The following is a 25768-nucleotide window of genomic DNA, read 5'->3' on the forward strand; positions in this document are numbered from 1 at the left end:
ATGTAGTTACCAATACAACTAAAATAAAATGAAGGTTGAAAGGGAGAAAGTATAATATGTAATGGCTATTTCTTTGACAATGTAAATATAGATGCAACTATTTAAAAGTGAGGGAAGAATGAGAACAGCATAGCAAAAAAAAAAAAAAAAGAGTATATAAGGCTTTAGTAATCAAATGTATGATGGATGGAAGTGCTGGCTATTTTGAGACTGTTGTGAAATAAATCTAATTAACCTTAGATTTCGAATCCAAGTCTGTCATCCACTGAGTCCTTGGGAAATAAGACACAGTATGGAAAAAGACAGAGATGTAAGATAGAGAAGTTAAAATCCCTGGAATTCTGACTCTGGCCAAGTTAAAAGGGCAAAAAACCCTCTCCCAAAAAGCAATCATACAGGTGGACAAAATGACAAAACCTATTTCAGTAATGTGGAAATCAACCAGAGGCATACAACAATTTGAGAATGCTTATAAAACTGCTCAACGTGGGGTAAGAACATTGAGAGTTTGTGCCATTCTTGTCTGGGACTACTCCAGTCTCTTATGCTCCCACCTGCAAGAGCAGATTATTTTGGCAAGCTGAATAGACTAGCAGCATTGAAGTCACCATAAAGAGAGTCTCACGTGATTTAGAGAGTTTGACAATGACCACACTCAGTGGTATCATCAGTATAAGCTATAATTTTGGTATTAAGAGATCATTTCTGTGGCAGGCAAACTGAGTGCCAACAGCTCAACTAGCCTGAAGTTGCAGGGGTTGTTGGGACAACCATATTGCTGGCTGAGGCAGCTCACATGCACAGCAGAGATTAAGAAGGCCCAAATTACCTACACACTCTTGGCCAATGGGTGGCTGCACATGTGAATGCAGGAGATAGGAAATGGATCAGTGAAAAATAAAAGCTGGGATAGACTTGGAAAAGGCCTGAACTTTGAATGTGCATCTCACAAAGATCCACAGGCAGATGAAGAAGCTTTACTGTGCCAGATGTTTGAGCACAGTATGTGTCGGATCACTAGCTGAACCACAAAACTATGCAGACACAGGGGGATGCCCTAGTATGCCAAGTATAAAACAACAATTTTTTGTTAAGTGGGTGCAGACTTGCAGGAAGATAAGATTTCCTAGATTTTGCCTGTGGCAGTTCCTAAACAAATAACCTTCAAGATTCAGATCCAGAGTGGCTACAATATATTATCTAAAATGGCCAGTTTTCAACAAAAAATTATGAATGCAAAGAAACAGGAAAATATAATTCAAGCTCAGGAGGGGAAAATGCAGTGAATATGTATTATATACCAGGCTTACAACAACTCAAGGAGAAGCACAGGTAAGCAATCCACATAAGACAAAATTCATTCTTGATCCCTTGTAAGTTTGAGAAATTTCTATTTCTGGTGGCCATATCTAGCCTTTTCTGATTATAAAATATACATCGTTAGAAAATTTTAAAAGCACAGAAATATAGGGAAAAGGCTCACATAATTCCTCAATCTAGAAATAACTGACATGAGAGTATATATTACTCTGCTTGTTTAAATATTTTTAATCAATAGTTAGGATTACACTATATGCAGAATGATAGATCTGTTTTCCCCCTTTTATACTATGAACTCCTTGCCAACGTTCTTTTAAAAATCTGAAAACATAATTTTTAATGGCCACGTACTATTCCAATATACAGATAAATGTTCTGTAATTTATAAGATTACTGGTTGACCTATTGAAAATTAAGTTGTTCATAAGTACTAATGTCACCTCAAATGTAATAACTTAGTACATAAATTTCAGTCCATATCATTGATCCTTTTAAGATAGTTTTTTAGAAGTGAATTTATTAGGTCAAAGATTATTAATATTTGGTAATACCTCTTAGAAATACTAACAAACTGCTATTTGGAAAGATGGTTTCACTAGCAGAATATAGAGAGTAGCTGTATAGCTGAATCATGCACAACATAATTTATTTTTAATTTTTAAATTGTTTGCTAATTGAATAAAAAATATTTAAAATTATAGTCATAAGTAGTAAAACTAAAAGCTTTAATTATATTTATAGGCTACATTCTATTTCCCATTTTGTTACGTGCCCGGGCACACCCCCTTTTTTTTTTTTTTAAATATATTTTATTGGTTTTTACAGAGAGGAAGGGAGAGGGAGAGTCAGAAACATCGATGAGAGAGAAACATCGATCAGCTGCCTCCTGCACACCTCCTACTAGGGATGTGCCCGCAACCAAGGCACATGCCCTTGATCGGATTCGAACCTGGGACCCTTGAGTCCACAGGCCGACGCTCTATCCACTGAGCCAAACTGGTTAGGGCTCGGGCACACCCTTTTCTCATTTTTTTCTAAGAATTAACCTTCCCAACCAAAGCAGAAATCTCTCAGGTAGCACTCCTTTCTAACGGTCACCTCGAATCTGCTTGAATGATTAAGGAACTTGGAAACTCACCACTACATAATGCAAATATTTTTAAATGTTAAATGAGTTCTAAAATTAAAATATTTTAAACAGAACTGAATAAAACCTGCAAATATGTACTGCTAATTCCCATACTTAATAAAAAAAAAAAAACTCTAAGAATTTAACTCTAGCAACTTGATTAAGCATAATTTTACTTGTCTTAACCCCAAAGTTTAAATTTTTTTTTCATTTGAACACAAGAATAGATATTATATAACTTTTTAAAGTTTGCCACTTTGGCTTAATTTACAGGTTTTTTGTTTGTTTTTATAATTTTTTTATTGATTGCAGAGAGGAAGGGAAAGGGGATGAGCCGGGGTATGTGCCCTTGACCCGAATGGAACCCAGGACCCTTTAGTGCACAGGCCAACGCTCTATCCACTGAGCCAAACCAGCTAGGGCTTAATTTACAGTTTAGATATCTGCATTATTCCTGCCTCAACTCCCAAAAATAATGGGACTATATTTAAAACTTTAAAAAATAATCTATATTTCCAAAAATCTCAATAAATATTTGCTAAATTTAATCTCTTGGCATTTCCTGCAAATTATTAAAATCCTAAAGTAAAGGCTTAAATGCCTATGTTTACCTGCATACTGAAACAGAATCCAAGCAAGTATACTACCAAAGCACTGTGTGAGAAGTATTGTCAACTTCAGAAAACCAACCCTCAACCTATTTTAATTACATTTACCTGAACACAGAAAAGGTTAAATAATATAAAACCAACAGCTCTTCATTGTTAACAGCTATGTGCAAGGCACTGTCCTAAGAGCTTTCACAGATTGTATCTGGCTTACAATGGTTGAACTTAAAATTTTTTGACTTTACCATAGTGAAAGTGACATGCATTCAGTAGAAAATGTACTGCAAATTTTGAATTTTCATTGTTTCCCAGGCTAGCAACATGTAGCACAGCTCCTAGTCAACCATGCTAATGAGGGTAAACAACTGCTACACATACAACCATTCTATACCCATACAACCATTGTTTTTCACTTTCAAATACAGTATTCAATAAATTACAAGATATTCAATACTTTATTATTATAGGCTTTGTTCTGAGCATATTTAAGGTAGGTTAGGCTAAGCCAGTGGTCGGCAAACCGCGGCTCGCGAGACACATGCGGCTCTTTGGCCCTTGAGTGTGGCTCTTCCACAAAATACCACAGCCTGGGCGAGTCTATTTTGAAGAAGTGGCATTAGAAGAAGATTAAGTTTAAAAAATTTGGCTCTCAAAAGAAATTTCAATTGTTGTACTGTTGATATTTGGCTCTGTTGACTAATGAGTTTGCCGACCACTGGGCTAAGCTATGATATTTAGCAGGTTAGTTTATTATAACTGCATTTTCAACTTAATGATATTTTCAACTATGATAGGTTTGCTGGAACTGTAAGTCAAGAAAGATCTGCAACAAATTATTTCACTTAATATTTTCAACAATGTAAAGTGGTGTCCATTATTTCCATTTTATGACTGAGAAAAATGAGGTAGAGATGGCAGAAGTGTTTTAAGTAATAATTTCTGGATATTATCATTAAATTTAAACAGCAATGTAAAAACTGTATTTATCACCAACAAAAAATCTAATTAAAAAGTCACCAAAAACTCTAATCTCCCGTTTCCCTCTAAAGTTTGTTATTGTTTTTTTTTAAATATATTTTATTGATTTTTTACAGAGAGGAAGGAAGAGTGATAGATAGTCAGAAACATCGATGAGAGAGAAACATCGACCAGCTGCCTCCTACACACCTCCCACTGGGGATGTGCCCGCAACCAAGTTACATGCCCTTGACCGGAATCGAACCTGGGACCTTTCAGTCCGCAGGCTGACGCTCTATCCACTGAGCCAAACCGGTTTTGGCTGTTATTGTTTTAAAATATATTTTTATTGATTTCAGAGAGAAAGGGAAAGGGAAAGATAGAAACATCCATGATAAGAGAGAATCACTGATTGGCTGCCTCCTGCATATCCCCTACTGAGGATTGAGCCAGCAACCCGAGCATATGCCCTTGACCAGAATCAAACAGGGACCCTTCAGTCGGCAGGCCAACGCTCTATCTACTGAGCCAAACCGGCTAGGGCTGTTGTTTTTAACTTCTACTCCTTTTCTAAATACTAGTAGTCATTCACAATGGGTGATTTTCGTGAGGAAACAGGGTCAAACAGCAAACATCTGTGTTTACAAACTGGCACTTGGAAGCTCAAAATCAAACTTCTCATAAGCAAAATATTACAAATGGGATTTAGCGTTCCAGGGCAGCTCCTATGACATATTTATACCCATAATATAACTAAAAAAGAGAAATCTAGAACCTAAACACTTATACAAACAATGCAAACACTATATTCCATATCTCAACACCAGGCCTAACTGTACCCATATTAATACTATAGAACCCTAGCACTGGGGAAAACTGGGTATCCAATGCAAAACAAACAAACAAAAAAGAAGCTGGATCCTTATCTTACACCATATACAAAAATTAACAAAAAATGGACCAAAGACCTTAAGAGCTAAAACAATAACATTTTTAGAACACAGAGGGAAAGCTCTTGACATTGGATTTGATAGTGATTTCTTGGATATGACATCAAAAGCACAGACAACAAAGTAAAGGGAAAAAAAATAGATAAATTGGACAGCACCAAAATTAAAACTTTTGCCCTGGCCAGGTGGCTTAGGTGGTTGGAAAGTTGTCCAGTAGACCAAAAAGGTTGGGGGTTCAATCCCCAGTCAGGACTCAACCAATGGAAGGCAACCAATCAATGTTTTTCTCTCACATCAATGTCTCTCTCTCTCTCTCCTTCTCCCTTCTTCTCTCTCTAAAATCAATAAACATGTCCTTGGGTGAGGATTATAAAAAGAAATTAAAAGTTTTGCACATCAAAGGATACTATCAATAGAGTGAAAAGGCAACCTATGAAATGGGAAAAAATGTTCAAATCATATCTCATAAGGGGTTAATATCCTGAATATATATATTTTTAAAGCTTCTATAACTCAAAAACAAAAAACTCAAATCAAATATGGGCAAAAGACCTGAACAGACATTTCTCCAAAGAAGACATATAAATGGTCAATAAGCAATGAAGAAATGCTCAACATCACTTAACCATTAAGGAAAATGCAAATCAAAACTACAATAAGATTGCTCTTTTCACCCACCAAAATGGCTATTATCAAAAAAAACAGAAAAAGCCCTAACCGGTTTGGCTCAGTGGATAGAGCATCGGCCTGCAGACTCAAGGGTCCCAGGTTCGATTCCGGTCAAGGGCATGTACCTTGGTTGCGGGCACATACCCAGTAGGGAGTGTGCAGGAGGCAGCTGATCGATGTTTCTCTCTCATCGATGTTTCTAACTCTCTATCCCTCTCCCTTCCTCTGTAAAAAATCAATAAAATATATTAAAAAAAAAAAAAAAAAAAAACAGAAAAAGAAACAAAAACAGAAAATAAGTGTTGGCGAGGATGTGCAGAAATTGGAATCCTTGTGCATTGCTGATGGGAATGAAATAGTGCAGCCACTCTGAAAAATACCATGGCAGGAGTATTTGAGATCTTGCTCTCTGACATATTTTGTCAGTTCAGCTTAAATAAACTCTTATGAAAATTCTCTTAAAAAAATACTATGGCAGTTCCCCAAAAAAATTAAACATAGAATTACCATATGATCTAGTAATTCTACTATGTGTATACTCTAAAGAACTGTATAACTATATCCATAGCAGCATTACTCACAGAAGTAAAAGTGTCTATCAACAAATAAATGGACAGCCCAGCTGGTGTGGCTCAGTGGTTGAGCGTCAACACCCATACACCAAGAGGTCACCAGTTCAATTCCCAGTCAGGGCACATGCCAAGGTTGTGGGCTCAATCCCCAATAGGGGACATGCAGGAGGCAGCCAATCAATGTTTCTCTCTATCCCTCTCACTTTCTCTCTCTCTATAATCAATAACATTTTTTTTAAAAGGCTCACTAAAAAACCCCACACATACAAATAAACGGATAAACAAAATATAGTATATATACAAGGTGAAATATTATACAGCCTTAAAAAGGAAATTCTGGGCCCTTGCCAGGTAGCTCAGAGAGTTAGAGCAGTGGTCGGCAAACTCATTAGTCAACAGAGCCAAATATCAACAGTACGATTGAAATTTCTTTTGAAAGCCAAATTTTTTAAACTTAAACTTCTTCTAACGCCACTTCTTCAAAATAGACTCACCCAGGCCATGATATTTTGTGGAAGAGCCACACTCAAGGGGCCAAAGAGCCGCATGTGGCTCGCGAGCTGCAGTTTGCCGACCACTGGGTTAGTGTCATCCAGATGCACCAAGGTAAAGGTTTCCATTAGGGTGACAGACAGGGACTCTGGAATGGGAAAACAATTTTTTCCCCCCTTTTTAAATAAAATACAGTGAAAAGTGGAAGGATAGATAGAATGGGAACAGAGGTAAGATATACCAAAAGGTACCAAGTAAAATTTGCCTTCCTATTCTGCCTTTTAAATATTTACTTCTTGCAAAACATGACAAAATAACCTATAGACAAAAAAAAAATAATAATGAATCATCAGGTATATAAAGTATAGAAATATTTAATCTAAATTCAGGATTAAAAAATTCAGTATATACTTGTTTTTTCTGGGCATTTCATAACAGGAAATGAAATGGAAGAATAAGCAGGGTTGGGAAAAAGAGGGGTTCTGGGAAAAGACAATAAAAACTGTAGGAGACACTGATCACAAGATAGTCTGGAGGAAACTACAGTGTTTAGGGAAGAGGAAAATGAAATCTATGGCCAGTTGGGGAATTATTCTTTTTTTTTTTTTTACAATAAATCTAGGCAATTTGAATGCTTTCCTTTGGTCTAAACCAGCGATTTTCAACCTTTTTCATCGCATGGCACATATAAACTAATTACTAAAACTGCAGCACACCAAAAAGTGTATTATATTTTTTGCTGATCTGACAAAACAAATAGGTATAATTTTGACTCATTCACACTGGATGGCTATTGTTGTGTTGGCTGTTGTCATTTTTTAATTTGACAATCTAAGGGAAAGGAGGTCAGTGTCACTGACTAAACAGTTAGGTATTGCATGTTTCATAAATTCTTGCAGCACACCGGTTGAAAATCGCTGGCCTAAACCAAGGAGAAGAAAATAAGAGTTTTTCCCAATGTACCTGAGGCCAAAGAAGTCACAAAATTATAAATTACAGATCCAGAAAATAAAGGATAGCTAATTGGATTTTTGTCTAAAGATCCAGTTACATGCATTAACTGGGCTCTGTCTATGCAATAGAAAGCTAGAAAAAAATGCCGAACAACAACAAAACCAAATAACAAAACTAAACTTCTTTAATCCATCAGGAGCTAAGGACTTAAAGGCAACCAAATAAAGAGCTAACAAAAGACAAGCCCTTCCTGAGGAGAAAGGATGTAAACACTGGCTCACAGGTAGCAGAACAAGGGAAAAGATGGTGGTACCATAAAAGTAGGTAAAAAAATTTAATCTAAAAATGTTAATAAACTTGTTGGGGCTAGCATAGCATGTAGTTCCTGAGTTATAGACACAATAGGAATCCAAATCTATCTGTAGCATCTTCACCAAAGACTTCCACCAGGTGCTCACAATATGGGAACATAAGACTGGACAGTCTTCCTCTGTGGTGGAAACACTAAGCAACTCGTTTTTATGAAGTCAGCATTACCATGATACCCAAACCAAAGACAACACATATTAACTGGGCCAAGTACAGGTCAGTAATTGGCTATATAACAACATATGCAATAACCTAATTTTCTTCCCCAAACTTAAAATATAAACGGAAGAGTTTTAAACATACATATATGGCCTCGTCTTGATAATCCTATTCATGTTAGAATTTAATACATCATCTAGGTTCTTTAGAGCTCCATGTGTTCTTTTTTTTAAAAATATATTTTATTGATTTTTTACAGAGAGGAAGGAAGAGGGATAGAGAGTTAGAAACATCGATCAGCTGCCTCCTGCACACCTCCTACTGGGGATGTGCCCGCAATCAAGTTACGTGCCCTTGACCGGAATCGAACCTGGGACCTTTCAGTCCGCAGGCCAATGCTCTAACCACTGAGCCAAACCGGTTTTGGCTGTTCTTTTCTATTATTAGTAACTAGTGGCCCAGTACACGGATTCGTGCACATTGAAAGGCAATTAATTAGAATAAATATTTTAATATCGCTATTCGCCCTTTCTCTATAATAGAAGTGTCAGAGATGAAAAAAATTAGTCAAATGTATATGAACATAATATATAAATTGATTAATAAACAATAACATGATATAACAAGACATGATATAAAAACATGATACAAAAACATGATATAAAAACAACATTGATAAAAACAATGACTGATAAATTGATTAAACTTATTCTAATATCTCCCTGCATACCACATTAAGAGTAAAAACACTTTTAGAGTGCTTGACTAATTTCCCTGTGATAAAGTATTTACAACTTTAACTTTAATGTCACACACTCTTCAAACTCGAGAGAAAGCAACATATAACTGACAATGTCCAAAAACGGGTTCAGGTAGGAATATTCCTACTCTAAGTTTGTCCTTGTGATTTATTAATAGTCATTGGAAATGCTGGCATCACGGGAAACTGTCTTCAAATTAAATGGGAGGCCAGTGTCAGATGGGGACAAATATCACGCATGAGCAAGTCAACATTTATTTTTAAATTGCCGGTGTGTCATATGTACCAGTCGGCCAGACGTATGGTCAGTCACTTAGCCTTTAATATACAGAGACTAGAGGCACTGGGGGGCGGGGGGTGTCCCTCAGCCCAGCCTGCACCGTCTCCACTCTGGGACCCCACAGGGATCGGGCCTAAACCGGCAGTCGGACATCCCTCTCACAATCCGGGACTGCTGGCTCCCAACCGCTCGCCTGCCTGCCTGCCTGCCTGCCTGACTGCCCCTAACCACTTCTGCCTGCCAGCTTGATTACCCCCTAAACCACTCCCCTACCAGCCTGATTGACACCTAACTGCTCCCCTGCCGGCCCGATTGCCCCCAACTGCCCTCCTCTGCTGGCCTGATCGCCTCCAACTGCCCATCTCTGCTGGCCCAGTAACCCCCAACTGCCCTCCCCTGCCGGCCCGGTCGCCCCCAATTGCCCTCCCCTGCAGGCCTGATCGCCTTTAACTACCCTCCCCTGCCCGCCATCTTTGACCACATGGGGGTGGCCATCTTGTGCGAGGGTCAATTTGCATATTACCTCTTTATTCTATAGAATAAAATAAAACAGGTAAAGAATAGAAATGAGCCGAAACCGGTTTGGCTCAGTGGATAGAGCGTCGGCCTGCGGACTGAAGGGTCCCAGGTTCGATTCCGGTCAAGGGCATGTACCTTGGTTGCGGGCACATCCCCAGTGGGAGGTGTGCAGGAGGCAGCTGATCGATGTTTCCCTCTCATCCATGTTTCTAGCTCTCTGTCCCTCTCCCTTCCTCACTGTAAAATATCAATAAAATATATTTTAAAAAAAAAATAGAAATGACTACTCTAAGGAAATAAATCTACCTATGAATGAAAATGATACAATTTAAGTAGATTACAACACAAAACAAAAAGAATGGGGGCAACAACATTTTAAAGTCTAAGAACTCATGACAATGGGGCAAAAAGTATATAATAAAAACCATTCTCTCTTTTTCAACATTTGAACTAGATCTCATTTCAGTAATAGAAAAGCTGGTAACTCAGCAATCTAAAACTGGGCAATGAATTTTGCTTTCTATTTACTTGCAGCCCAGCTAAAAGGAATAGGGAGGGAGGGAGGAGGAGGCAGTCTCTCCCCAATACTTATTATAAATTAACTAGAGGCCCAATGCATGAAATTCATGCAAGAGTAGGCCTTCCTTCCCCTGGCTGCCGGCACTGGCTTCCTTCTGGCACCCGGGCCCGGGCTTCCCTTGCAGCCCTGGCTTCGTCCAGAAGGACGTCCGGTCTAATTAGCATGTTACACTTTTATTATTATAGATTCTGTTAGTTTCTCTACTACCTCTAAATTTCAGACTCACACCCAACAGCCTTTGAAACACTTTTACTTGGCACCTCAAATTCAACTTACCCAAAACTGAATTCAGTTTTCCCATCCCACCCCCATTTCCAAACCTGTTCTTACTACTATATTTTTCCTACTACTATGATTTTGATCACAAGGAGCATCACCTACCTAATCAGTCAAGCCAGAAACCATCCCAAGCATCCTAGTTATTCTTCCTGTCCTTTGTGCCCTATGGTCAATCACCAAATCCTCATTATTTTACCTCTAAAATATTTCTCAGGCCCTAACTGGTTTGGCTCAGTGGATAGAGCGTCGGCCTGCAGACTGAAGGGTCCCGGGTGCGATTCCAGTCAAGGGCTATACCTTGGTTGCGGGCACATCCCCAGTAGGAGGTGTGCAGGAGGCAGCTGATTGATGTTTCTCTCCCATCAATGTTTCTAACTCTCTATCCCTCTCCCATCCTCTCTGTAAAAAAATCAATAAAATATATTAAAAAATAAAATAAAATATTTCTCAGGTATTTCCCCTTTAAATCTCTCCTCTGTCTTTTTCTTCCCATTAACTCCCTTCAAAATAAAAACCAAACTCTAGCATTATATATATATAAACTACAAGATCTACTTCTCAGTCTTTTTTTTCCACTGCTATTTGCTGCCTCACTCTTTGTACTCCAGTAATAATAGTTTCCTGCCCACACTGTGCTGTACCATGCTTCTGCTTTTCTCTTTACCTCAGTCTTTCAATGAATTCTTATCTTCATCATTTAAACTTCAGCCAAAGTATCATGTACTCCAATAAGTAACTACTTCCACATCCCCAAGCCTGTGTAAACCTGTGCTTTTTACCTTAACTCTCATAAAGTTAATTGAAATAATGTTTTTATATCTTTAACTGCACTAGATTGTAAGTCTTGAAGGCAGAGATCTTATCTGTAACTCCAGTAACCTGGCACATAAGACAACCCAATCTTTGTTGAACTGAACCATAATTTTTCTCATTTCCTTAAACACACACACACACACACACACACACACACACACACACACAACAACAACAACAACAACAACAACAAAAAACCCAGAGTATTGAGGGTGAGGGGGGACTATGTCACTGAAACACAATCCTCACAGCAGTAATCAATTCTTGCTCACAAAAAAGGGACCTATAAATAAAACTAAAAATGTTCCTTCCTCATAACATTTCCTTCTTCTTCAAAAATCTCTGATCCCAAACAATATTTTAGACAAACAATTATGGTTGCAAATTATCTCATAAAATTATAATGATGCAAGCAAAACTCAGTTAATAATTTGCTATTGAGGTCTTAACAAATTACCTAGGACTAACCCAATGTACATTCTTACAATCAAAAGTTTGCTGAATGTAGGGATAAGAGGGAAATAAAAGTGGGTAATAAAAGTAAAATCATGAAAAGATCACAAATCATACTTTATCATTAGTTAGCTGTACACTGATTAGATACTGATTAAGTCATGCAATCATTCTAGCACTTCACTTCCTCAACAGCAAAAAAGTTATTGGACATCAGATCTGTGAATTTCACTAAATGTAAATTTTACCTAAAAAAAGAGTTGTCAAAATGAGAGGTGAGTCATTAATTAATCTGAGCTGTTTTCATCCTTCTATCACACACAACTCATCCCAAAGCATACTAATTAAGACAAACATTTACTACATGTAGTTAAAAAGTCTTCAGAATGGTTCATCATTAATAAAACAAAGGCATTACTGGACTAGATGACCCCTTTGGTCTCTCTAGCTCTAAATTTCTATGGGTTTGTTAATTTATACTCTATTATAAATGGTATCACTACTAAATTTATGTTAAAATTTATATTCATGAAAAAAATATCTAAAAGTCATTGACTTTATTGACACCAAATGACATTTTCAAAAGTGTCAGCATCCATTTTCAGTTTATATTTCTAGCGTGACTATGAAATCAACAGCTTCAGGTATTGTAACTGACCACTTTTACTCTCTACTATTTCCTTAAGTCTTATTAAATTACTTCAGAGAAGGTTTCTCTGTCACCCCCACTTATCACCTAATAAAAGTCAAAAGGAGGCAATGATCAGTGTTTCTTTCATATCGATGTTTCTCTCTCTCTCTCTCCTCCTCTCTCTAGTATCAACGAAAAACATATCCTCGGGTGAGGATTAAAAAAAAAAGTCAACTAGGGCAGAAGGAATAAATAGAGCAGTTTTATATAAAGCATCAACTCCACAACTCTTCATTGAACACTTCCCAACAAAGTGTGTGGTAATAACAGGTGGTCTTTTTGGGTTCATAATTATTTCTAATTTATGATTTTCTCCCTTTTTTATTAGCTAACTATAGGCCCAGTGCACGAAATTCGTGCATGGGTAGGGTCCCTAGTGGCTGTCAGCCAGGGCCTTCCTTTGTTCCCTGCTGCCTCCTGGTGGTCAGCACACGTCATAGCGAGCGATCAAACTCCCAGTTGGTCGAACTCTCAAGGGGACACTTTGCATATTAGGCTTTTATATAGAGAGATATTGTAGAATTCTTCAGAAACTATTAAATGTAATAAACTTACAAGCAAAAACATTTGCCAAAAGAGTTACGTTGATAAATTAATGGAGTTTTTTTTCCTCTGAAGGTTTTCTTCAATGAACAACAAAAAAAGTATTTTCTAAAACCATGAGCAATCCGTTTTCTCTAGAGCAGTGGTCGGCAAACTGCGGCTCGCGAGCCACATGCGGCTCTTTGGCCCCTTGAGTGTGGCTCTTCTACAAAATACCACGGCTTGGGCGAGTCTATTTTGAAGAAGTGGCGTTAGAAGAAGTTAGTTTAAAAAATTTGGCTCTCAAAAGAAATTTCAATCGTTGTACTGTTGATATTTGGCTCTGTTGACTAATGAGTTTGCCGACCACTGCTCTAGAGAAACAAAATACGTGTTGCTGTTAAGAGTAATGATGACTGAAACACTCCATGAAAATGGCATTATTCAGTTTGTTGATCACTGAAAATACTTAAGGCACATTCAGATATATGTTTTAAAATGCTACTACAGTATCAGTACCACAACTTAATACCTTATATGTCCTCCGCAGAAATACCATTAGGGCAAAATCATTATTTGTTAGGGAAAGAATAAGAGTATGTTCTTATGCTGAGGACATACTTACTTGTATTTCTTTAACCTAAGCTTTACAAGAAAGTAATTTGGAGATTAACTACCTCCAGTAAATATAACTTAAACAACTTGTAAAAAGAGCATTCTATTACATAGTATGAAACTCATACCAATAAAACTTTATAACATGCTATGTTATTTTAGAAAAAAGATAGTTATGATTTTATAAGAACTGAGTACCAAAATACTCATGAGAAACTTTTTTCCTCTCAAAAAGCGCATAAAAAACTTGTCACTCTACCATTTTTCATCTTGTTACTATCTTTTTGATATGTATATAAAATATACATATTCCAACATATATACTTTAACTTACTGGGGTTACCTGTATACATACAAGTTACAATGTACTTATTGGATACATTAACAAAGACAAATTGAAGATCAAAAAAAGTGAACTTAATTTCAACAGTTTTCCTAAGAGTGCTTGTTATTTAAGTAGTTCTCACCAGAACAGCACAAGAGAGCAATAACCACTTATTTATACTCCTTTGACAAAAACTTCCATTTAGAGAAAATTAATTTTATACTAAAATTACTCTCTCAGGCCAGTAAAAATATGAAACTCTCAGAACACATTAATTTGTCAATAAGAAAAGAATCAATGAAATGTTGACCAAAATAGAAAAAGTTATTAACTTAAATAAATTTGCATTGAGTATCTGAAATAATTTCCCACTGTCCTTACCACTACCTACACCAAGGAAAAAACTAATTATGATTGAGATAAACTGAAGATAAGGTTTATGAAGAGTGAATTTTTAAATTACTAGTCAAAAATGAGGTATAATCATAATTTTCTAACAGAAGTGCCCTTTTAGTTTGCTACTACTAAATAAAAATATAAAAGGTATACTCTCGATGAGGAAAAAATGCATGATTGTCTGAAATGGAATCGTGAATATTTTTCAAATAATATTTATTAGTTACATCAGAAAATTAAAGACTATATAAGTATCTTATTTAACAAAATACACTAAAGCAGGTACTTATAAAGTCAGTGAGAGGTTACTCATTTTCAATTCAACAGAATAATCATATATATTAGGGAAATACCAGGAAGAAAATAATTATCACTAAAACAAATAATCAGTTTTATTCTCAACTAAAAAGATATTTATGTGTTCTGGATATTTTTCTTTAACAATTAACGTACTTTAAAAAATAAAACATACTTTTAAATTCCTACTTAAAATTACTTTAACTGGTCAACATGAGAAACTTAAAATATCAAGTTATGCTGCTAATAAGGTCTTAATCTTCCCCTTCTGATTTTTGCAATGTCTCTGCTTTTTTAGTTCCCATACAATTTATCAATATAGAAGTATTTAGACCAAAGAAAGAAAACATTCTTCCTAAACTATATAAACCACTATTACTAAATATTAATCCCAATTATTTATAAAGTATTCAAGCACCTTTCAACAGTAGTTTTGTGCTTCTTTAATCAAAGTAGTAAACACATTTGCTTGTCCTAGAAGTATTATAGCTTATGAAAACCTGATTGCTAGAACCTCAACTCAAATGACTGCTGATGATTCATGTTTAATCTAAACATATTTCCTTTTCTACAATCTCTCTAAGTTAATACAAGAAAGCCTTGAATACCATAAAACATGGGACCAGTAATATAGTCAATTGGCCTGTGACCTTATATTACCATACTAACTGGAGGTACTACAGATGAGGTAAACAAACAAAAGGGCTGGCCAAATCTTTAAACCATATTTGTCCTTAAGGTCCCATGATTTCTTTTGGGACCACACTTAGTCTCACCCATCATTATTGTCCAATTTACAAGATTCCCAAAGGACCCCAAGAGGCCCAAGCTTCAAACTATCATTCTACCCCCACCATGCCTTTATCTTCTAGACAATTTTCCTATATGCTACACCTCCCCTAATCACAGACATTGCATAAAGGTTTACTTCTAGCCCTGGCCAGTGTGGCTCAGTTGGTTGGAGCATTGTCCAATACACCAAAAGGTGGCAGGTTCAATTCCTGGTCAGGACACATACCCAGGTTTTGGGTTCAATGCCCAGTTGAGGAGCATGCAGGAGGCAACCAAGTGATATTTCTCTCTCTCCCTTCTTCTCTCTTAAAAAACCACACCAAAAAACCAATAAAATAATTTAAGTTTTACTTTTCTATATTACACTGACTCTGAAACCTCACTGGTTTGTAAACTACAGCAAGTTTACTCGATAAATTAATCTGTGCCAATATTGTTGATAAAAGACAGTATTTTAAAGTTTCTTTTTCCAGAAGTTTGTGATTTTTAAACAGAATTATTTTAGAGAAAAATCTGTAACACACAGGAGAGACACAAATAAAGTTTGCCATTGGCAATTCTCAAATTATACTTCACAGTCAACCACCTACTCTACTTATTAATAATTTACAACCAGTTATGGCATAATCTAGTTTAAATTAAAAACTAATGTAGTCATATAATCAGTAATGAACATATGCTTGGCTAGATATATGTCTCACGCAAATGTCAAGTAAGTGGAGACTAAAACTACAATCGCATGGTTTTATCATAAATCCCCTATCTGTTAAATCTTCTCATTCTCAAAGTAGAGCAAATGATCCCTTCTAGCCAATCCAGTGAAAATGGTCAGGTAACTTTTTTACCTACTCTAAATTACTTAGAGCACAGCATATATGAGATCCTCTCAGCACATTTGATATTTAGTTTTTAAAGTGTCTTTTCTACTTTATGCTTTCATAACAATTTGGTAAATTACAAATATAATTAGATAGCAGTATTTTGAATTCTGACAGACCACTTTATATTCTTTATCACATTGATCCAAAGCATTGCCTATGACTGAGATAATTTATACCATTTTATTCAATCTGCAATTAATTCTACAATTACAAGTCTAGAATCTTTCTGAACAACAGGTCCAAGTTTTTTTAAACCAGAATTGAATGGACTCTGTTATATAATAATCTTGTGAAGAAACATTATTGACCAGAAATTTCAAATATGGAATACAATTTCCCCAATTCTTAATTTCTGAACAGTGAAAAAAGAATAACATAACTAGCTCTATGTATATTGAAATATTATAAAACCATACCAATCCCATTTGGTTTTTTCCTGCAATTCTATTTAGGATTTCTAAATAGCTACAAGTTCACAAAGTTATGGACTATAACAACTTAGAGCTTTTACATCCTATCAGAGTATTTGAAGAATGAAGGTACTAAATGAATGTAGAATTAAAACAATTTTGGAGAATTCTTGAAGACAAAATCTACATAAAATGTTCACTGAGCTAGCTCTAAACCAAATCTTATTAAAAACATTAATGCTTTATAAAAACTACCCAAAAAAGTCATTAAAGTATAGGTAAAGCCTACACTAGACAAATAATTTATTTCACATACACATTTGGCCCTATTTTTTAAAAAAACAAATTGGCTCAGCAAGTATCCAACATGCCCTCACCTCCTCTTCCCACTTCCCATTCTTTTGGTCCTAGAAGATAAGTATAAAAGTGCAACTCAATCCTAAAAGGATGCTTCAAGTAAGAGCTACATTTTGCCTTGACTTTCTTTATGACCTTGGGTGGGGAATCTACCAAATGAGGAATTTAATGATGTTTGTGCGTTCCTGTTTATTATTGAAATTTAGTTATAATATATTAACAATAGTGAAATCTAAACTGGACCTAGAGAGCTGAAAGCCTCTAGGTTATAAACATCAAATGATACGTAATAAGAACCACATTTTAAAACTTCATTTGACTAGTTTTAAAAAATTATAAAGGCCCCAAATTTAACAAGATAGAAAAACAAATTCTGAAAAATACCAACAGCCTCTTTATGAAGAACTAGTCTGCAATGTAAAAAATAAAGGAGGAATAAAACGTGCTTTAACTAGCCATTTTCTTGCTTTAAAAGCTGGACAACAAACGAAAATTTAAGTTGCAAAAGAATGGAAAGACAGTATATAAGATATCTACAATCTGAAAATCATGAAGATAAATCTACCATTTAAGTCATTAATCTGTATACCCATATTGGGCAGTAATCTTGGTATTGTTTTATTAGCAATTAGAAAGATAAATCCCTGCCTTGGAGGAACATCTACTATAAGTACATTTCATTTCAGGATCTTAGAGCAGTTTATAAGCAATATCTCTTTAGATTTCCCTAAAGTATTCTAATTCTAAGTGTTTAACATCATGCACACATCCAGCCACCACCAGGGTAAGAAGTAAATAAACATGATTTACTTACACCATTATTTACCACGGAACTCTAGTCATGAATGCAAAAGTAAACAACCAGAGTGGCATTTACTAGTAATACCCAAAGAACGCGTAGAATATACGGGCGATAAGATTCACCCTTAACCGACCACTGAAGAAACCAGAGGCCTTCCACATGGGCTGTTCTTTACTAACACTCTTGATTTTAAAAAAAGTAACAATGTCAACTCAACATTTTAACAGTACAGAGGATAAATAGAACTTAGTGAACGCTCTTCTTCCAGATCCTCAAAAGGTGTTTATAAAAACTGAGATAGAGCAACGCCCCCCTAAAAGCACCCTACTAGAAAGAATGAAATATCGAAAACATCAGGTGGGCCAAGGTTAGAAAAGCTGATTTAACCCAATTATCCGGAGGGACCACAGGATTTGGAACTAGGAACGTGAGATCGGGGTGGGGGTGGGTAGCAAAGTGAAATCTAACCCCAGAAATCACAACACAGGCCGCGCAGCCTGGGAGCTGAAGCTGGCGGGAAGTGAGCTCCCTTTCTGTTCCCAGGGGAAAGTCCAGAGAAGAGCGGCTCCGCACAGCGGACGTATGAGGCGCCAATAGTGCATGCCTACCCAGGCGCGGGAGCCGCTGGAGGACCCGCTGGAGAAGGGGAGGAGATCCCGGCAGACGGCCCTGGAAAAGGAGGAGGACTTAGGTTGGAAGCAGCGGCACTGTCTGAACGAGGGGGATTACCTAACTGTGACGACAGAGAAGTGTCTTCAGGCTCCAGCGATGGTCCCGACTGCGCAACGTGTGGTGTCTTCCCCGCTTAGCCCGCAGCAGCAACAGAACCAGCTCCTTCAGCCAGTCGCCATTTCCCGCCTACCGACCTGCTGCACCGCACGGACAGGGACCCGGATGGAAAGCGGCCTCTCCGCGCAGGCGCTTTGACTTCCTCCTCCCCCTCCCGCCACAATTTCGCGAGGTGGGAGGGAAGGAATGCGGACGGCCACAGCGGCAAAAAAAAAAAAGAAAAAAACAACTTTTATTTCCGTGAAGAGCGCTGGAGTTCCTGCCGCCGGAAGAAACTTGCGAGCTCGAATTCCTGACAAAAATTGAACGCAGGGCCTTAGGACCAGATGAAATAAGAAAACCAAAGCCTATCAGGATACGCCAAGGGCCTGCGGGATATTTGTACTTCAGGGGCCGCCGTAGCTGGCTGTGTAGTGGTCGCAGGGGGAGTAGAGAGTAAAGCGTTGGGAGTGGAGAGGCGGGGAGCCGAAGGACGGTTTTTCCTCCCGCTACTAACGGAACTGCTTAGGCAGAGCTGGGAGGGGGAGCGCGCCCTCGCCCGGGGGCGGGGCTTAGGGACGCGGCGCGCGCTCCGGCGACTCGGGCTGAGTAACCCGGCGCGCCAGGTGGGTGGAGCTAAGTGGGACCGGCGGGTCTAACGGCTTGGCGCGCTGGAGGAGGTAGTGCGTGGAGAGCTCTGCACGAGGTCGGGATAAGAGAACTGTTCGTCTTTTCTGGGATCCCAGTGGCCTCTAAAGGTCTTCTTTAAGCAGTTGCGCATAGATCTGTAATTACAAACCCACGCCCTTCGACAACACGCGATGTCGGCGGTGTTTCTGAGATTATTCAGACCAATGGGTTTCTACCTTCCGGCCTGGGTCAAAGGACCGTCAGCATCACAGGTGAAAAAAGCATCCGGAGTGTCTAGTCCAAGTGGAATATGTATTTAAAAAACAAACAAACCAACCAACCAACAGTAATTGGAAGTGTATTGTTTACTAAAACTGCAGCCACTCATAATTAAATCAGGAAATATTGATTGAGAAAGCGCAATGTTAGGACCATACTAGGTGCGGAGATGTAACAGTGAATGGACATTACCTTTCCGGAATTCAGACTATTGATGAAGACAATTTAAATACAGTGTGATAGAATGACAGGCGTTGTAAAACACACGAGGGGTGCCGGTGAGGGGTTTGGGAAGGCTTTCTTGAGATGACATGTGTGACATGAAGAATTGATGCTACAGGGGAAGTGTCTAGGTAAAGCAAACAAATGGGAAGGGCCAAATACGAGATTGCATTGAGCAGGTGGGGAAGTAGTTCAGTGCACCAGGAACAGAGAGATGAGGTTGAGAGGTAAACAGCACCCTCCTGAATCTTGTTCTCTTTCAAAGTGTGAAGAAGGTGGGCTGTCTTCTGAAAGCCTTGTATAGTACAGGTCCTGCAGAACTCTGAGTTATTTGCACCCTAAATCTTTCTAGTACAAGAATGCTCTGAATGCACATTTATTGAGAGCCTGTAGTATACAGCGGGCAGAACTGGTAGTAGTCCACAAAGTAATAGATTTCTGAAAAACTAATTGGAAAGCAACAATTACTAATTACTATACCGTAGGCTGTGTGTATCATCAAAAGGAATATAATATAAACTAAACAACTGCCCTAATTGATGACTAAAATAAATTTTAAATCAGGTAAAAATATATTTCTAAAAATACATTCCAAGTAGTAGTTATTTCAAACTTTCAATCTCTTAAAACTTAAGTAAAATATGTCACTTACAAAGCACTTTTGTATGCATTTATATGCACTTTAATTCTTCCAACAAGACTGTAAGGTATGATTGGTCTCCCCACTCTTGAGTTAAAGACACTGACGGGTGTTTTTTGTTTGTTTGTCTGTCTTAAGGAGGGGGGACACCATGGCTGGGTAGCTCAGGTTAGCGCATCCTCCAGATACACCAAAGTTGGGAGTTGAATCCATACAAGAATCAACCAATGAATGCATAAGTAAGTGGAACAATAAAAATTGATGTTTCTCTCTCTCTAAAATAAAATTTAAAAATTTAAAGGAGGGCAGAGAAAAAAGATAATTATCCAAAGATTATTTGTGGAAAATACTTAGCAAGGTGTTTTTCTTGTGCCCGAAATGGTAGTTAATGTCATTAAGCTTCAACAACTCTGTCCAAGATTTTAGAATAAGGTAAAGTTTCAAAAATATTAACTTAAAAATGAAGTTTTTTGTTTTGTTTTTTTACAGAGAAAAGGGAGAGGGATAGAGAGTTAGAAACATTGATGAGAGAGAAACATCGATCAGCTGCCTCCTGCACACCTTCTACTGGGGATGTGCCCGCAACCAAGGTACATGCCCTTGACTGGAATTGAACCTGGGACCCTTCAGTCCGCAGGCCAATGCTCTATCCACTGAGCCAAACTGGTTAGGGCAAAAATGAAGTCTTAAGTATATTTAGATGCAAAGCAGTAGCCACAAGGGAAAAAAACAATGCAGAACAGTGGCATGCATGCTTTTTAAGCTATTCAAAACTATTGTTATATGAAACATTAATGAAATAGATTGTTCACTAAGTAATGTCATAGAAGTATCTTGGATCTTCAACAGTCTTTCAGTAGGACCCACATTTCAGAGTATATGAAATATATTTACCTTTTTCACCAATATATAAGGCATTCCTATATCTCTGAGCTATATTTTTATCACTTTCTTATTTATCACTCACTAAGGATGTAATATAACTATTGAAATATCAGAGCTGTCACTTTGCTCCAATATTGTGACCACTTGATGGCAATGACTATCTAAAACTTAACATGGTCAAAACTAAATTAAATTTTTTCTCAAACCTGCTACTCTCTGTGTTCTCCACCTTACAGAATACAGTTTTTCTAAAACCTAGTGTCAAATTCATGATAGGTATTATAAACTAAACCTTCAAAATATATCCTGAATCCGAACACTTTTCATCACTAGCTACCTTTCTAGTTCATTCTTGAACTTCCTTTATTCTTTCCAACACAGAAGCCAGAGTAATTATTTTAAACCCTTTAAAAATTTATTTATTATATATAGACCGAGATATAAACGTTGATTTGTTGTTCCACTTATTTGTGCATTCATAGGTTGCTTCTTGTATGTGCCCTGACGAGAGATAGAACCTGCAACCTTGGCCTTTGAGGACGACACTCTAACCAACTGTGCTACCTAACCAGGAACTATTTTAAACCTCTTTGTAAATTTGATATCACCCTTAAAATCTAGTCTTTTACTATGCAAGGCCCTTTATTAGCCTACTTTTGGCTATTGCACTGACTACATTTCCTACATCTTGCTCCTTGTACTCCAATCATACTGTCCAATGAACTGTTCTTTGAAAAAATGTATTCCTGCTTCAAGAGCTTTGTATTTGGCTCTGCTGCTGTGGCTCAGTGGTTGAGCATCAACCTATGAACCGGGAGGTCACAGCTCGATTCCCAGGCATGTGCTTGGGTTGCTGGCTCAATCCCCAGTAGGGGGCATGCAAGAGGCAACAGATCATCATGGATGTTTCTATCTCTCCCTCTCCCTTCCTCTCTGAAATCAATAAAAATATTTTTTTTTAAAAAAAGAGCTTTGTATTTGTTGTTTCCTCTGCCTCTAATGCTCTTTTTTTTTAAAAAAATATATTTTATTGATTTTTTACAGAAAGGAAGGGAGAGGGATAGAGAGTTAGAAACATCGATGAGAGAGAAACATCGATCAGCTGCCTCCTGCACACCCCTTACTGGGGATGTCCCCGCAACCAAGGTACGTGCCCTGACCGGAATCGAACCTGGGACCTTTCAGTCCGCAGGCCGACGCTCTATCCACTGAGCCAAACCGGTTTCGGCTCTAATGCTCTTTTTTTAAAAAGAAAATATTTTTATTGATAATAGAGAGGAAGGGAGTGGGAGAGGTAGATAGAAACATCAATGATGAGAGAGAATCATTGATCAGCTGCCTCCTGCATGTGCCCTACTGGGGATGGAGCCTGCAACCCGGCATGTGCCCTTGGCTGGAATCAAACCTAGGACCCTTTAGTCCTCAGGCTGATGCTCTATCCACTGAGCCAAACCAGCTAGGGCTGCCTCTAATGCTCTTTCTCTAGATTTGTTCTATTCAATAGCCACTAGCCACGTATGGATACTCAGCACTTGAAATGTGGCTAATGTGACTGAGAAACAATTTAAACCTAATTTTAATAAACGAATTTTAAAATTAATACATGAGTGACTAACAAGGTTCCCATTTGGAGCGAATACACTGTGGATGTATTAATGCCACCGAATTGTACACTTTAAATGTAAATGTACAATGTTAAATTTTATGTTTATATGTATTTGACTACAATTAAAAAATTGCTCCTTGGTATATACCCAAAGGAGTTGAAAATACATGACTGTTGATAGTAGCTTTATTTATAACTAGAGGCCCGGTGCACGAAATTCGGGCACCAGGGGTGGGGAGGGAGAGGGTGTCCCTCAGCCCAGCCTGCACCCTCTCCAATCTGGGACCCCTCGAGGGATATCCAACTGTCAGATAATTGGAATCATACTGCATAATTGGATCTATCTCTCGAGGGATATCCAACTGCCCGTTTAGGCCCAATCCTGGTGGGCCTAAATGGGCAGTTGGACATCCCTCTCACAATCCAGGACTGCTGGCTCCCAACTGGTCACCTGCCTGCCTTCCTGATTGCCCCTAACCGCTTCTGCCTGCCAGCCTGATCACCCCCTAACCACTCCCCTGCCAGCCTGATGGATGCCTAACTGCTCCCCTGCCAGCCTGATTGCCCCTAACTGCCCTTCCCTGCAAGCCTGGTCACCCCTAACTGCCCTCCTCTGCAGGCCTGGTACCCCCCAACTGCTCTCCCCTGCAGGCCTGGGTCCCCCACAACTGCCCTTCTCTGAAGGCCTGGGTCCCCCACAACTTCCCTCTTCTGCCGGCCTGGTCACCCCTAACTGCCCTCCCCTGCAGGCTTGATCGCCCCCAACTGCCCTCCCCTGCTGGCCTGATCGCCTACAACTGCCCTCCCTGGCAGGCCTGGTCCCTTCTAACTGCCCTCCCCTGCTGGCCATCTTGTGGTGGCCATCTTGTGTCCACATGGGGGCAGGATCTTTGACCACATGGGGGCAGCCATTTTGTGTGTTGGAGTGATGGTCAATCTGCATATTACTCTTTTATTAGATAGGATAGAGGTCTGGTGCATGGGTGGGGGCCAGCTGGTTTGCCCTGAAGGGTGTCCCGGATCAGGGTGGGGGTTCCCTTGGGGCGTGGGGTGGCCTGGGTGAGAGGCCTGTGGTGGTTTGCAGGCCGGCCATGCCCCCCACCGGCGACCCAAGCAGAGTCCCTGGGATCTGGGATTTATTTATCTTCTATAATTGAAACTTTGTAGGCTGGAGCAGAGCCAAGCCTTCTGCTCGCTCCATGGCTGCAGCCATTTCTGTTGGGATTTACTTCTCTTCTATAATTAAAACTTTGTAGTCTTAAGCGGAGGCCAAAGCAGGCCAGGGCTGCAGAAGCTTGGCTTCCTTCATCACCGGGGGCAACCCTAGCCTCCTGCTCTCTCCAGCTCCATGGCTGCCGCCATTTCTGTTGGGATTTATTTATCTTCTATAATTGAAACTTTGTAGCCTTAAGCGGAGGCCAAGGCAGGCCAAGGCTGCAGAAGCTTGGCTTCCTCCATCACCGGGGGCAACCCTAGCCTCCCTCCTGCTCTCTGTGGCCGCAGCCATCTTGGTTGCGTTTATTTGCATATTCGCTCCTGATTGGCTGGTGGGCATGGCTTGTGGGCATGGCTTGTGGGTGTAGCGGAGGTACGGCCAATTTGCATATTACTCTTTTATTAGATAGGATTGTCAAAACTTGGAGCAAGCAAGGTATCCTTAAGTAGGTGAATAGATAAACCATGGTATATTCATATAATGGAATAGTCAGCTAAAAAAATGAGCTTATTAAGCCATGAAAAGACATGGGGAATCTTAAATGCATATTACTAAATGAAAGAAGCCAATTTAAAAAGGCTGCATGCAGTATGATTCCAATTATCTGACATTTGGTAAAGGCAAAAATATGGAGACAATGAAAAGATCAATGGTTATTAGGGATTTAGGCTAAGTAATACGTGAAAGAGGAATTTTAGGGAAGTGAAACTATTCTGCCTACTACAATGGTGGTACATGTCATTATATATATCCTGCATACTATAATGGTGGGTATACGTCATTGTACATTTGTTCAAACCCATAGAATGCACAATACAAAGTCTGAGTTCTAATGTAAACTAAAAAATTTGGTTGATAATTGTGTATCAATGTTGGCTTATTAATTACAATAAATAATTCTACACTGGTACAGGATGTTGATGGTGGGGAAAGCTAGGGGTGAGGAGGAGACTCTCTGTACTTTTTATCCCATTTTGCTGTAAACTGCCCTAAAAAGTAAAGTCTATTGAAAAAAAGCTAATACATGATTAAGTTACTGGAAAACTTTTTAAATGTGCTTTAAACATGAGTATGTGAATATTCTTTACTATAAATTAAATGAACTCTAAACACTAATAAAATGTTTCCAATGACAATTTAGTGTCCAAATTGAGATGTGCTATAAATGAAATATATACACTAGATTTCAGACTTAGTACAAAAGAATATAAAATAATAAGATTATATTGATTACATGTTAAAATGGTAATAATTTAGATATGGGTTAAACATCAAAATTACGTATTTTTAAAATGTGGCTACTAGAAAATTTAAATTTACATCGGTGGCCCTCCCTGATCATCCTATCTAAATACTAGTAGCATTCCTCCATCACTATTCTTTTATTCTGATTTATTTTTCTCATATCATTTATCACTTATTATAGAAAATATCTATTTCTCCATGTGGCATGTAAGTTCCATGAAGGCAGGGACTTTTTCATTATTGTATCCCCAGTACTCAGAACAGTTCTCTACACATATTAGGCACTCAATAAATAATTGAAAGGATGATCATTGTCCTTTCATGAT

The 25768-nt window shown here is 38.3% G+C and overlaps 1 protein-coding gene across 1 annotated transcript in view; it reads right to left on the reverse strand.

The window, feature by feature from the left end:
* The window catches only part of CTDSPL2 (CTD small phosphatase like 2), a 94998-nt gene extending 75756 nt beyond the window's left edge, over positions 1–19242 (reverse strand). Inside the window, exon 1 of the mRNA XM_080671588.1 lies at positions 18681–19242. The gene's annotated coding sequence lies outside the window, so the exon portion shown is untranslated. The remainder of the gene's footprint in view (positions 1–18680) is intronic.
* Between the last annotated feature and the right edge of the window lie 6526 nt (positions 19243–25768).

The sequence above is a fragment of the Plecotus auritus genome (genome assembly GCF_963455305.1).
Source record: "Plecotus auritus genome assembly, chromosome: 1".
Lineage (NCBI taxonomy): Eukaryota > Metazoa > Chordata > Mammalia > Chiroptera > Vespertilionidae > Plecotus > Plecotus auritus.